At 12.8% G+C, this 14,195-nt stretch overlaps 1 protein-coding gene across 2 annotated transcripts in view; it reads left to right on the forward strand.

The window, feature by feature from the left end:
* LOC145246030 (dynein axonemal light chain 1-like) overlaps positions 1 to 14,195 on the forward strand; it is a 62,935-nt gene that overhangs the window by 332 nt on the left and 48,408 nt on the right. The window lies entirely within an intron of this gene.

Raw genomic sequence — 14,195 nt, forward strand, 5'->3', positions numbered from 1 at the left:
CACATGTAAACAATGGCATCTACGTATTCCTTGTATTTTTAATATAACTATATATTTTACGAAAATTGATAAGGCAGAAAACTTTTTGTTAAAGAAAATAAAAAGTAATATTTGATGAAAACGATTGTAAAACACAGGAGAGTTTAACAGGGAGATAATTTTCCGTTCGAATTAAACAACGATGACAGCAATTTTTCACTTGCTAAGACGATTAAAGTTTTTTTTTTTTTTTTTTTTAATAATTCAGTAATATTTAGGTAATTTCGACTGCATAATTTGAAAGCCACCATTGTAACTTATTAGAATTGACAAAAAATTGAAACCATTGTTTTTTTTTATCTGAAAACTCCATTTATCGACTACAAAATCTCGTTCCAATTCTGTAGAAGCACCCAAATTAATTTTCAGTTTTTTATTTTTTTATTTTTTTTTTAACAATAATTCTGTTCTGTTCTCTTTTTTAAACCTTATTTTGGCATATATTGAAGTGAATAGCTCACACGATGACTGTCAAATGTTATCAATTAGTTTTGTCTGTTTTTCACAATGATTTATCTACTATATAAATATTAATTTGACCTGGATCCTCGGGATTTTCCGTCAATTATGGCTCGGGCTCGACCGATAATCACCGGATTAAGCCGAACGTTGTTCAAATGTTGAAACGTGGTGCTGGAGCGGTCTCAGATTTTAGGCGAATTTTCGCATCGTCAAAGACTAGCTTTGCTAGAAAGCTGCGGCCGGTGTCGCATAAAAATATTCCCCTTTTATGTTTACAATTTTTATTCATATTTTTTGAAAACTTTAAATTTTTAATAAGTTGCTACTCATTAGAAGAAGAAAAAAAAAAACTAATTTTATTTCTACAAGTAAACAACACGCGCCTTTTCTGGATAAGTTTTTTTGTTTGTTTGTTTGTTTGTTTGTTTTGTTATTCGAAAAAAATGTTATCCTTAAGTGTGTTTTATCCTTGATAAGTTGCGACTTAAGAAATAAAACTTATCATGTTTTTAATTTTACGAATGAACTAAGATAAGTTTTAGTTGTTTTTTATTTTTTCCTTTTTCAGAAATGTCGGAAATTTATCCTCTTTCAGATAAATTCGACGCGAAACTACTAACCTGCAGAAAAAAAAAAATAAAATAAAAGGATGAAATAAAAAGAAGGGGGGCGTAAAGCATAAAATAGAAAGGTCTTTTGCTAAAACGGAGAAGAGGTTTTATTTACAAAAAGTTGCGAATTTTTCCCTTTGAAAGCAGTAAATATAAAAACAAAGAACGCAAAAGTAACCAAATATAATACCCCCCCCCCACAAAAAAAAACGCTGGTTCTTATATTGAAAATGTCGTATGAACGAACGAATACAATATTAAAATTCAAATAGGAGTACTTCAGAATAATAACTCAAATACACTAATTTTAAAGAATGTACTCACAAATTGATGGCAGACAGCACATGTGTTTTCTTCTCAATTTAAAGTATTTTAAAATTACTCTCCTTCCAAATACGTGCAAACCGGAGCCATGTAAATACAGTTTTCAGAAGTTCACCTCGTCGCAACCGGGTATTCTGTGCCGGGTTATACTTCTTTGAAGGAAAGGCTCGGGAAATTCCACATCTGCACTAGGCAATGAATTCATGCCCAATCTCCTCGCTGCTGGAAGCCAAAAGAGGCCGATTTTTGCGCTGGGACTTGTGATGTCATCATCAGGGAGCTACCATTGCCCTTTCATTCATATTGAAGGGAGTTTTGTACAAACCCAAAATATACAAAACTAAGATCAATAAAAGATACAAAATAGAGAAAATCAAATATAAGAACCAGAATAAAAATATAATGTATACAGGGGGATGCGCAATTATTGGTACAAAAAAATTTCAAGAGAAAAAAATTGAAGTGATTTTCAAGTTTTCAAAAAACGTGAATAAAAAGTTTTTTATTATAATTAATCATATAAATTGTTAAAATGAATAAAAAGTTTTTAATTATAATTAATTATATAAATTGTAAAAAGTAATTTAGTTTTTAATTATAATTAATCATATAAATTGTAAAAAGTAATTTAGTTTTTAATTATAATTAATAATATAAATTGTAAAAAGTAATTTAGTTTTTAATTATAATTAATCATATAAATTGTAAAAAGTAATTTAGTTTTTAATTATAATTAATCATATAAATTGTAAAAAGTAATTTAGTTTTTAATTATAATTAATCATATAAATTGTAAAAAGTAATTTAGTTTTTAATTATAATTAATCATATAAATTGTAAAAAGTGATTTAGTTTTTAATTATAATTAATCATATAAATTGTAAAAGTAATTTAGTTTTTAATTATAATTAATCATATAAATTGTAAAAAGTAATTTAGTTTTTAATTATAATTAATCATATAAATTGTAAAAAGTAATTTAGTTTTTAATTGTAATTAATCATATAAATTATAAAAAGTAATTTAGTTTTTAATTATAATCTATCATATAAATTGTTAAAAAGTAATTTAGTTTTTAATTATAATTAATCATATAAATTGTAAAAAGTAATTTAGTTTTTAATTATAATTAATCATATAAATTGTAAAAAGTGATTTAGTTTTTAATTATAATTAATCATATTAATTGTAAAAAGTAATTTAGTTTTTAATTATAATTAATCATATAAATTGTAAAAAGTAATTTAGTTTTTAATTATAATTAATCATATAAATTGTAAAAAGTAATTTAGTTTTTAATCATAATTAATCATATAAATTGTTAAAAAGTAATTTAGTTTTTAATTATAATTAATCATATAAATTGTAAAAAGTAATTTAGTTTTTAATTATAATTAATCATATAAATTGTAAAAAGTGATTTAGTTTTTAATTATAATTAATCATATAAATTGTAAAAAGTAATTTAGTTTTTAATTATAATTAATCATATAAATTGTAAAAAGTAATTTAGTTTTTAATTATAATTAATCATATAAATTGTAAAAAGTAATTTAGTTTTTAATTATAATTAATCATATAAATTGTAAAAAGTAATTTAGTTTTTAATCATAATTAATCATATAAATTGTAAAAAGTAATTTAGTTTTTAATCATAATTAATCATATAAATTGTAAAAAGTAATTTAGTTTTTAATTATAATTAATCATATAAATTGTAAAAAGTAATTAAGTTTTTAATTATAATTAATGTTATAAATTGTAAAAAGTGATTAAGTTTTTAATTATAATTAATCATATAAATTGTAAAAAGTAATTTAGTTTTTAATTATAATTAATCATATAAATTGTAAAAAGTAATTTAGTTTTTAATTATAATTAATCATATAAATTGTAAAAAGTAATTTAGTTTTTAATTATAATTAATCATATTAATTGTAAAAAGTAATTTAGTTTTTTAAATATAATTAATCATATAAATTGTAAAAAGTAATTTAGTTTTTAATTATAATTAATCATATAAATTGTAAAAAGTGATTTAGTTTTTAATTATAATTAATCATATAAATTGTAAAAAGTAATTTAGTTTTTAATTATAATTAATCATATAAATTGTAAAAAGTAATTTAGTTTTTAATTATAATTAATCATATAAATTGTAAAAAGTAATTTAGTTTTTAATTATAATTAATCATATAAATTGTAAAAAGTGATTTAGTTTTTAATTATAATTAATCATATAAATTGTAAAAAGTAATTTAGTTTTTAATTATAATTAATCATATAAATTGTAAAAAGTAATTTAGTTTTTAATTATAATTAATCATATAAATTGTAAAAAGTGATTTAGTTTTTAATTATAATTAATCATATAAATTGTAAAAAGTGATTTAGTTTTTAATTATAATTAATCATATAAATTGTAAAAAGTAATTTAGTTTTTAATTATAATTAATCATGTAAATTGTAAAAAGTAATTTAGTTTTTTATTATAATTAATCATATTAATTGTAAAAAGTAATTTAGTTTTTAATTATAATTAATCATATAAATTGTAAAAAGTAATTTAGTTTTTAATTATAATTAATCATATAAATTGTAAAAAGTGATTTAGTTTTTAACTATAATTAATCATATTAATTGTAAAAAGTAATTTAGTTTTTAATTATAATTAATCATATAAATTGTAAAAAGTGATTTAGTTTTTAATTATAATTAATCATATAAATTGTAAAAAGTGATTTAGTTTTTAATTATAATTAATCATATAAATTGTAAAAAGTAATTTAGTTTTTAATTATAATTAATCATATAAATTGTAAAAAGTAATTTAGTTTTTAATCATAATTAATCATATAAATTGTAAAAAGTAATTTAGTTTTTAATCATAATTAATCATATAAATTGTAAAAAGTAATTTAGTTTTTAATTATAATTAATCATATAAATTGTAAAAAGTAATTTAGTTTTTTACATATAATTAATCATATAAATTGTAAAAAGTAATTTAGTTTTTAATTATAATTAATCATATAAATTGTAAAAAGTGATTTAGTTTTTAATTATAATTAATCATATTAATTGTAAAAAGTAATTTAGTTTTTTAAATATAATTAATCATATAAATTGTAAAAAGTAATTTAGTTTTTAATTATAATTAATCATATAAATTGTAAAAAGTAATTTAGTTTTTAATTATAATTAATCATATAAATTGTAAAAAGTGATTTAGTTTTTAATTATAATTAATCATATAAATTGTAAAAAGTAATTTAGTTTTTAATTATAATTAATCATATAAATTGTAAAAAGTAATTTAGTTTTTAATTATAATTAATCATATAAATTGTAAAAAGTAATTTAGTTTTTAATTATAATTAATCATATAAATTGTAAAAAGTAATTTAGTTTTTAATTATAATTAATCATATAAATTGTAAAAAGTAATTTAGTTTTTAATTATAATTAATCATATAAATTGTAAAAAGTAATTTAGTTTTTAATCATAATTAATCATATAAATTGTAAAAAGTAATTTAGTTTTTAATTATAATTAATCATATAAATTGTAAAAAGTAATTTAGTTTTTAATTATAATTAATCATATAAATTGTAAAAAGTAATTAAGTTTTTAATTATAATTAATGTTATAAATTGTAAAAAGTGATTAAGTTTTTAATTATAATTAATCATATAAATTGTAAAAAGTAATTTAGTTTTTAATTATAATTAATCATATAAATTGTAAAAAGTAATTTAGTTTTTAATTATAATTAATCATATAAATTGTAAAAAGTGATTTAGTTTTTAATTATAATTAATCATATTAATTGTAAAAAGTAATTTAGTTTTTTAAATATAATTAATCATATAAATTGTAAAAAGTAATTTAGTTTTTAATTATAATTAATCATATAAATTGTAAAAAGTAATTTAGTTTTTAATTATAATTAATCATATAAATTGTAAAAAGTAATTTAGTTTTTAATTATAATTAATGATATAAATTGTAAAAAGTAATTTAGTTTTTAATTATAATTAATCATATAAATTGTAAAAAGTAATTTAGTTTTTAATTATAATTAATCATATAAATTGTAAAAAGTGATTTAGTTTTTAATTATAATTAATCATATTAATTGTAAAAAGTATTTTAGTTTTTAATTATAATTAATCATATAAATTGTAAAAAGTAATTTAGTTTTTAATTATAATTAATCATATAAATTGTAAAAAGTAATTTAGTTTTTAATTATAATTAATCATATAAATTGTAAAAAGTGATTTAGTTTTTAATTATAATTAATCATATAAATTGTAAAAAGTAATTTAGTTTTTAATTATAATTAATCATGTAAATTGTAAAAAGTAATTTAGTTTTTTATTATAATTAATCATATTAATTGTAAAAAGTAATTTAGTTTTTAATTATAATTAATCATATAAATTGTAAAAAGTGATTTAGTTTTTAACTATAATTAATCATATTAATTGTAAAAAGTAATTTAGTTTTTAATTATAATTAATCATATAAATTGTAAAAAGTAATTTAGTTTTTAATTATAATTAATCATATAAATTGTAAAAAGTGATTTAGTTTTTAATTATAATTAATCATATAAATTGTAAAAAGTAATTTAGTTTTTAATTATAATTAATCATATAAATTGTAAAAAGTAATTTAGTTTTTAATCATAATTAATCATATAAATTGTAAAAAGTAATTTAGTTTTTAATCATAATGTATAATATAAATTGTAAAAAGTAATTTAGTTTTTAATTATAATTAATCATATAAATTGTAAAAAGTAATTTAGTTTTTTACATATAATTAATCATATAAATTGTAAAAAGTAATTTAGTTTTTAATTATAATTAATCATATAAATTGTAAAAAGTAATTTAGTTTTTAATTATAATTAATCATATAAATTGTAAAAAGTAATTTAGTTTTTAATTATAATTAATCATATAAATTGTAAAAAGTAATTTAGTTTTTAATTATAATTAATCATATAAATTGTAAAAAGTAATTTAGTTTTTAATTATAATTAATCATATTAATTGTAAAAAGAAATTTAGTTTTTTAAATATAATTAATCATATAAATTGTAAAAAGTAATTTAGTTTTTAATTATAATTAATCATATAAATTGTAAAAAGTAATTTAGTTTTTAATTATAATTAATCATATTAATTGTAAAAAGTAATTTAGTTTTTAATTATAATTAATCATATAAATTGTAAAAAGTAATTTAATTTTTAATTATAATTAATCATATAAATTGTAAAAAGTGATTTAGTTTTTAATTATAATTAATCATATAAATTGTAAAAAGTGATTTAGTTTTTAATTATAATTAATCATATAAATTGTAAAAAGTAATTTAGTTTTTAATTATAATTAATCATATAAATTGTAAAAAGTAATTTAGTTTTTAATTATAATTAATCATATAAATTGTAAAAAGTGATTTAGTTTTTAATTATAATTAATCATATTAATTGTAAAAAGTAATTTAGTTTTTTAAATATAATTAATCATATAAATTGTAAAAAGTAATTTAGTTTTTAATTATAATTAAACATATAAATTGTAAAAAGTAATTTAGTTTTTAATTATAATTAATCATATAAATTGTAAAAAGTGATTCAGTTTTTAATTATAATTAATCATATAAATTGTAAAAAGTAATTTAGTTTTTAATTATAATTAATCATATAAATTGTAAAAAGTAATTTAGTTTTTAATTATAATTAATCATATAAATTGTAAAAAGTAATTTAGTTTTTAATTATAATTAATCATATAAATTGTAAAAAGTAATTTAGTTTTTAATTATAATTAATCATATAAATTGTAAAAAGTAATTTAGTTTTTAATTATAATTAATCATATAAATTGTAAAAAGTAATTTAGTTTTTAATCATAATTAATCATATAAATTGTAAAAAGTAATTTAGTTTTTAATTATAATTAATCATATAAATTGTAAAAAGTAATTTAGTTTTTAATTATAATTAATCATATAAATTGTAAAAAGTAATTAAGTTTTTAATTATAATTAATGTTATAAATTGTAAAAAGTGATTAAGTTTTTAATTATAATTAATCATATAAATTGTAAAAAGTAATTTAGTTTTTAATTATAATTAATCATATAAATTGTAAAAAGTAATTTAGTTTTTAATTATAATTAATCATATAAATTGTAAAAAGTGATTTAGTTTTTAATTATAATTAATCATATTAATTGTAAAAAGTAATTTAGTTTTTTAAATATAATTAATCATATAAATTGTAAAAAGTAATTTAGTTTTTAATTATAATTAATCATATAAATTGTAAAAAGTAATTTAGTTTTTAATTATAATTAATCATATAAATTGTAAAAAGTAATTTAGTTTTTAATTATAATTAATCATATAAATTGTAAAAAGTAATTTAGTTTTTAATTATAATTAATCATATAAATTGTAAAAAGTAATTTAGTTTTTAATTATAATTAATCATATAAATTGTAAAAAGTGATTTAGTTTTTAATTATAATTAATCATATTAATTGTAAAAAGTAATTTAGTTTTTAATTATAATTAATCATATAAATTGTAAAAAGTAATTTAGTTTTTAATTATAATTAATCATATAAATTGTAAAAAGTGATTTAGTTTTTAATTATAATTAATCATATAAATTGTAAAAAGTGATTTAGTTTTTAATTATAATTAATCATATAAATTGTAAAAAGTAATTTAGTTTTTAATTATAATTAATCATGTAAATTGTAAAAAGTAATTTAGTTTTTTATTATAATTAATCATATTAATTGTAAAAAGTAATTTAGTTTTTAATTATAATTAATCATATAAATTGTAAAAAGTGATTTAGTTTTTAACTATAATTAATCATATAAATTGTAAAAAGTAATTTAGTTTTTAATTATAATTAATCATATAAATTGTAAAAAGTAATTTAGTTTTTAATTATAATTAATCATATAAATTGTAAAAAGTGATTTAGTTTTTAATTATAATTAATCATATAAATTGTAAAAAGTGATTTAGTTTTTAATTATAATTAATCATATAAATTGTAAAAAGTAATTTAGTTTTTAATTATAATTAATCATATAAATTGTAAAAAGTAATTTAGTTTTTAATCATAATTAATCATATAAATTGTAAAAAGTAATTTAGTTTTTAATCATAATGTATAATATAAATTGTAAAAAGTAATTTAGTTTTTAATTATAATTAATCATATAAATTGTAAAAAGTAATTTAGTTTTTTACATATAATTAATCATATAAATTGTAAAAAGTAATTTAGTTTTTAATTATAATTAATCATATAAATTGTAAAAAGTAATTTAGTTTTTAATTATAATTAATCATATAAATTGTAAAAAGTAATTTAGTTTTTAATTATAATTAATCATATAAATTGTAAAAAGTAATTTAGTTTTTAATTATAATTAATCATATAACTTGTAAAAAGTAATTTAGTTTTTAATTATAATTAATCATATTAATTGTAAAAAGTAATTTAGTTTTTTAAATATAATTAATCATATAAATTGTAAAAAGTAATTTAGTTTTTAATTATAATTAATCATATAAATTGTAAAAAGTAATTTAGTTTTTAATTATAATTAATCATATTAATTGTAAAAAGTAATTTAGTTTTTTAAATATAATTAATCATATAAATTGTAAAAAGTAATTTAGTTTTTAATTATAATTAATCATATAAATTGTAAAAAGTGATTTAGTTTTTAATTATAATTAATCATATAAATTGTAAAAAGTGATTTAGTTTTTAATTATAATTAATCATATAAATTGTAAAAAGTAATTTAGTTTGTAATTATAATTAATCATGTAAATTGTAAAAAGTAATTTAGTTTTTTATTATAATTAATCATATTAATTGTAAAAAGTAATTTAGTTTTTAATTATAATTAATCATATAAATTGTAAAAAGTAATTTAGTTTTTAATTATAATTAATCATATAAATTGTAAAAAGTGATTTAGTTTTTAACTATAATTAATCATATTAATTGTAAAAAGTAATTTAGTTTTTAATTATAATTAATCATATAAATTGTAAAAAGTAATTTAGTTTTTAATTATAATTAATCATATAAATTGTAAAAAGTGATTTAGTTTTTAATTATAATTAATCATATAAATTGTAAAAAGTGATTTAGTTTTTAATTATAATTAATCATATAAATTGTAAAAAGTAATTTAGTTTTTAATTATAATTAATCATATAAATTGTAAAAAGTAATTTAGTTTTTAATCATAATTAATCATATAAATTGTAAAAAGTAATTTAGTTTTTAATCATAATTAATCATATAAATTGTAAAAAGTAATTTAGTTTTTAATTATAATTAATCATATAAATTGTAAAAAGTAATTTAGTTTTTTACATATAATTAATCATATAAATTGTAAAAAGTAATTTAGTTTTTAATTATAATTAATCATATAAATTGTAAAAAGTGATTTAGTTTTTAATTATAATTAATCATATTAATTGTAAAAAGTAATTTAGTTTTTTAAATATAATTAATCATATAAATTGTAAAAAGTAATTTAGTTTTTAATTATAATTAATCATATAAATTGTAAAAAGTAATTTAGTTTTTAATTATAATTAATCATATAAATTGTAAAAAGTGATTTAGTTTTTAATTATAATTAATCATATAAATTGTAAAAAGTAATTTAGTTTTTAATTATAATTAATCATATAAATTGTAAAAAGTAATTTAGTTTTTAATTATAATTAATCATATAAATTGTAAAAAGTAATTTAGGTTTTAATTATAATTAATCATATAAATTGTAAAAAGTAATTTAGTTTTTAATTATAATTAATCATATAAATTGTAAAAAGTAATTTAGTTTTTAATTATAATTAATCATATAAATTGTAAAAAGTAATTTAGTTTTTAATCATAATTAATCATATAAATTGTAAAAAGTAATTTAGTTTTTAATCATAATTAATCATATAAATTGTAAAAAGTAATTAAGTTTTTAATTATAATTAATCATATAAATTGTAAAAAGTAATTTAGTTTTTAATTATAATTAATCATATAAATTGTAAAAAGTAATTTAGTTTTTAATTATAATTAATCATATAAATTGAAAAAAGTGATTTAGTTTTTAATTATAATTAATCATATTAATTGTAAAAAGTAATTTAGTTTTTTAAATATAATTAATCATATAAATTGTAAAAAGTAATTTAGTTTTTAATTATAATTAATCATATAAATTGTAAAAAGTAATTTAGTTTTTAATTATAATTAATCATATAAATTGTAAAAAGTAATTTAGTTTTTAATTATAATTAATCATATAAATTGTAAAAAGTAATTTAGTTTTTAATTATAATTAATCATATAAATTGTAAAAAGTAATTTAGTTTTTAATTATAATTAATCATATAAATTGTAAAAAGTAATTTAGTTTTTAATTATAATTAATCATATTAATTGTAAAAAGTAATTTAGTTTTTAATTATAATTAATCATATAAATTGTAAAAAGTAATTTAGTTTTTAATTATAATTAATCATATAAATTGTAAAAAGTGATTTAGTTTTTAATTATAATTAATCATATAAATTGTAAAAAGTGATTTAGTTTTTAATTATAATTAATCATATAAATTGTAAAAAGTAATTTAGTTTTTAATTATAATTAATCATGTAAATTGTAAAAAGTAATTTCGTTTTTTATTATTATTAAGCATATTATTTGTAAAAAGTAATTTAGTTTTTAATTATAATTAATCATATAAATTGTAAAAAGTAATTTAGTTTTTAATTATAATTAATCATATAAATTGTAAAAAGTGATTTAGTTTTTAACTATAATTAATCATATTAATTGTAAAAAGTAATTTAGTTTTTAATTATAATTAATCATATAAATTGTAAAAAGTAATTTAGTTTTTAATTATAATTAATCATATAAATTGTAAAAAGTAATTTAGTTTTTAATTATAATTAATCATATAAATTGTAAAAAGTGATTTAGTTTTTAATTATAATTAATCATATAAATTGTAAAAAGTAATTTAGTTTTTAATTATAATTAATCATATAAATTGTAAAAAGTAATTTAGTTTTTAATTATAATTAATCATATAAATTGTAAAAAGTTATTTAGTTTTTAATTATAATTAATCATATTAATTGTAAAAAGTAATTTAGTTTTTTAAATATAATTAATCATATAAATTGTAAAAAGTAATTTAGTTTTTAATTATAATTAATCATATAAATTGTAAAAAGTAATTTAGTTTTTTACATATAATTAATCATATAAATTGTAAAAAGTAATTTAGTTTTTAATTATAATTAATCATATAAATTGTAAAAAGTGATTTAGTTTTTAATTATAATTAATCATATTAATTGTAAAAAGTAATTTAGTTTTTTAAATATAATTAATCATATAAATTGTAAAAAGTAATTTAGTTTTTAATTATAATTAATCATATAAATTGTAAAAAGTAATTTAGTTTTTAATTATAATTAATCATATAAATTGTAAAAAGTGATTTAGTTTTTAATTATAATTAATCATATAAATTGTAAAAAGTAATTTAGTTTTTAATTATAATAAATCATATAAATTGTAAAAAGTAATTTAGTTTTTAATTATAATTAATCATATAAATTGTAAAAAGTAATTTAGTTTTTAATTATAATTAATCATATAAATTGTAAAAAGTAATTTAGTTTTTAATTATAATTAATCATATAAATTGTAAAAAGTAATTTAGTTTTTAATTATAATTAATCATATAAATTGTAAAAAGTAATTTAGTTTTTAATCATAATTAATCATATAAATTGTAAAAAGTAATTTAGTTTTTAATCATAATTAATCATATAAATTGTAAAAAGTAATTAAGTTTTTAATTATAATTAATCATATAAATTGTAAAAAGTAATTTAGTTTTTAATTATAATTAATCATATAAATTGTAAAAAGTAATTTAGTTTTTAATTATAATTAATCATATAAATTGAAAAAAGTGATTTAGTTTTTAATTATAATTAATCATATTAATTGTAAAAAGTAATTTAGTTTTTTAAATATAATTAATCATATAAATTGTAAAAAGTAATTTAGTTTTTAATTATAATTAATCATATAAATTGTAAAAAGTAATTTAGTTTTTAATTATAATTAATCATATAAATTGTAAAAAGTAATTTAGTTTTTAATTATAATTAATCATATAAATTGTAAAAAGTAATTTAGTTTTTAATTATAATTAATCATATAAATTGTAAAAAGTAATTTAGTTTTTAATTATAATTAATCATATTAATTGTAAAAAGTAATTTAGTTTTTTAAATATAATTAATCATATAAATTGTAAAAAGTAATTTAGTTTTTAATTATAATTAATCATATAAATTGTAAAAAGTGATTTAGTTTTTAATTATAATTAATCATATAAATTGTAAAAAGTGATTTAGTTTTTAATTATAATTAATCATATAAATTGTAAAAAGTAATTTAGTTTGTAATTATAATTAATCATGTAAATTGTAAAAAGTAATTTAGTTTTTTATTATAATTAATCATATTAATTGTAAAAAGTAATTTAGTTTTTAATTATAATTAATCATATAAATTGTAAAAAGTAATTTAGTTTTTAATTATAATTAATCATATAAATTGTAAAAAGTGATTTAGTTTTTAACTATAATTAATCATATTAATTGTAAAAAGTAATTTAGTTTTTAATTATAATTAATCATATAAATTGTAAAAAGTAATTTAGTTTTTAATTATAATTAATCATATAAATTGTAAAAAGTGATTTAGTTTTTAATTATAATTAATCATATAAATTGTAAAAAGTGATTTAGTTTTTAATTATAATTAATCATATAAATTGTAAAAAGTAATTTAGTTTTTAATTATAATTAATCATATAAATTGTAAAAAGTAATTTAGTTTTTAATCATAATTAATCATATAAATTGTAAAAAGTAATTTAGTTTTTAATCATAATTAATCATATAAATTGTAAAAAGTAATTTAGTTTTTAATTATAATTAATCATATAAATTGTAAAAAGTAATTTAGTTTTTTACATATAATTAATCATATAAATTGTAAAAAGTAATTTAGTTTTTAATTATAATTAATCATATAAATTGTAAAAAGTGATTTAGTTTTTAATTATAATTAATCATATTAATTGTAAAAAGTAATTTAGTTTTTTAAATATAATTAATCATATAAATTGTAAAAAGTAATTTAGTTTTTAATTATAATTAATCATATAAATTGTAAAAAGTAATTTAGTTTTTAATTATAATTAATCATATAAATTGTAAAAAGTGATTTAGTTTTTAATTATAATTAATCATATAAATTGTAAAAAGTAATTTAGTTTTTAATTATAATTAATCATATAAATTGTAAAAAGTAATTTAGTTTTTAATTATAATTAATCATATAAATTGTAAAAAGTAATTTAGTTTTTAATTATAATTAATCATATAAATTGTAAAAAGTAATTTAGTTTTTAATTATAATTAATCATATAAATTGTAAAAAGTAATTTAGTTTTTAATTATAATTAATCATATAAATTGTAAAAAGTAATTTAGTTTTTAATCATAATTAATCATATAAATTGTAAAAAGTAATTTAGTTTTTAATCATAATTAATCATATAAATTGTAAAAAGTAATTAAGTTTTT

The sequence above is a fragment of the Euprymna scolopes genome, chromosome 23 (assembly GCF_053919585.1).
Source record: "Euprymna scolopes isolate OS-2025 chromosome 23, ASM5391958v1, whole genome shotgun sequence".
Lineage (NCBI taxonomy): Eukaryota > Metazoa > Mollusca > Cephalopoda > Sepiida > Sepiolidae > Euprymna > Euprymna scolopes.